The sequence below is a fragment of the Penaeus japonicus genome, unplaced genomic scaffold, assembly GCF_977035675.1.
Source record: "Penaeus japonicus unplaced genomic scaffold, GWHDUDI00000001_assembly GWHDUDI00000018, whole genome shotgun sequence".
NCBI classification, from domain to species: domain Eukaryota; kingdom Metazoa; phylum Arthropoda; class Malacostraca; order Decapoda; family Penaeidae; genus Penaeus; species Penaeus japonicus.
Window position 1 is genome coordinate 40,881,021 of NW_028234420.1, and position 2,500 is coordinate 40,883,520.

Here is a 2,500-nt window from a genome sequence, read left to right on the forward strand (position 1 = left end):
AGAAATAAGAGAAAGAAAATAGAAAGAGGCGGAGGAGGAGGAGAGGAAGAAATAAGAGAAAGAAAATAGAAAGAGGCGAAGAAGGAGGAGAGGAAGAAATACGAGAAAAGAAAATAGAAAGAGGCGAAGAAGAAGGAGAGGAAGAAGAAATAAGAGAAAGAAAATAGAAAGAGGCGAAGAAGGAGGAGAGGAAGAAATAAGAGAAAGAAAATAGAAAGAGGCGAAGAAGGAAGAGAGGAAGGAATAAGAGAAAAGAAAATAGAAAGAGGCGAAGAAGGAGGAGAGGAAGAAATAAGAGAGAGAAAATCGGAAAGAAAGAGGAACCAGGGATAAACTATGATAAACCGTTGGTTCTGAAAAGTTCTTCCGTCAGGTTGATCTCAAGGACGAGTGAGAGCAAATGGATTGCGGATTGCACACACCGAGCCTTTAAGTGTGCCCAATCTGAGCCAGGATAAAAGAAAACAGATAAAGGTGTTAGGTTGCGAGTTCATATGAATGCATCAGCACACACTCACACGCACGTACATACAGATACAGATATAGACACAGACACGCACACACACACACATACACAATCAGGGACACAAACATAGCCAGGCACACACTCACAGCAAGACAGACAGACAGACACATACACACACAGACACACTCACAGGCAGGAACACACTCACAGCTAGACACACACACACACACACACACACACACACACACACACACATAATCAGGGACACAAACACAGCCAGGCACACACTCACAGCAAGACAGACAGACAGACAGACACACACAGACACACTCACAGCTAGACACACACATACACACACACACGCACACACGCACACACACACACACACACGCACACAAAACCTTCATCTAACCACAAGCGTTATTAAAGCGACCAGGTGCATGTGCAAAACCCGCACACCATTGGATAAAAATAGCAATCCAAAAAACAAGCTCCACGCGCATAACTGTAAATAAAAAAACATCTAATACAGTAATCTCCATCTCCGTGACGCAAAAACACACAACAATGAGATTACAGGCGCAGTGCCGATCGCATTACAGCCTTCCTCCCTAACCTAACAGGCTCGCACGAAACCCAAGATCTCATTTCTAACATCTCATTTTTTAGGAGCGCTGGCGTCACCTCTACTCTGGACTGTGATTGGTCGTCTTTCCTCTCGTCTGATTGGGCGGGATATTAAAATGTATTCGATATTCTAGACCAGATTCCTGAAGCCTAATTTGAATTATATGTCTCCTCGTTTCGCCGCTCGTGTCCCGTTCCCTCGTTCATCTTCTCTTTATTTTGTTTCATAGCTTCCTACCTTTTTTTCCCGCGTTACCTTCTCCGTTTTCTTTGTTCCTCTTATGCTTCCTGTTTTCTTTGTCCATCGTTTGCTTCCCGTTTTCTTAGTCTTATCGTTTCCCGTTTTCTTTATCCCTCGTTCGCTTCACGTTCTCTTTCTCTATCGTTTATTTTCCGTTTTCTTTATCCGGCGTTCGCACCTCGTTTTCTATGTCCTTTCGCTTCCCGTTTTCATTGTACTTCATTCGATTCCCGTTTTCTTGTTTTTTTCTTTCGTTCCTGCTCTCAATCTCACTCACTCGCTTCCCGTTTTCTTTCTCCCTCGTTCGCTTCCCGTTTTCTTTGCCCATCGCTCGCTTCAACGTCTTTTCAACGTCATTCTTTCCATTCCCAATTTCCTGTTTTCCCGCTGTTCCCTCCTTCCCCCGCTCCTTATCCGTTTCTTTGGCACTTCCTGCCTCGTCTTTTTCTTCCACTGATGTCTCAGAGCTGTCTTCTCCCCGAACGAACAACCCAGAGGTGAAAAGTTGGACGAAATCGGGAAAGCCACCTGTCAATCGTAAATAAATAAACCCGACTGAAGGTCTCTTTCCACGCCAGGGTTGTGTCGCCGCCCAAGAAACGCCGTGTCTTTTCATGACAGCCGGTGTATACAGCCGTGAAGGCGTGCAATATTGTTTCCTGGGAGTTGCAGATTCCTTGACGGTCTTCTCGAAATCAAAGGACTGGCAATGCTGCATTATTTTCTGAGAAATGCGGTTATAAGAGCATATAAAATTTCGCACCGTCGTCGGCTTTGTTGGATGCGTCTTCAGATTGGTGAGATCAATTGAATATGGGTGTGTGTGCATATTGAAAAGTGAATATAGGGCTCTGTCTGTCTGTCTGTGTCCATCTCTGTCTCCGTCTCTGTCTCTGTCTCTGTCTGTCTGTCTCTCCCTCCCTCACCCTCTTCGCTGTCCCCACTTTCTCTCCAAAACTATACACATCCTTTTTGGTAATAAGAATTCTTCCCGTTGCACATCCAAAATGCCAGTCCGGCCGCCGTCTGCCGACTGCCTGCCTGCCTACCCCCCCACCCCCACCCCCCTCCTCCCAAGGCTCACCCTGATTAGCCCCTCGCGTGTGTGTGGCGACGTCTAACAACACGGGGAGATAACGACGAGAAATCTTGGGTTTCGGAGCGAT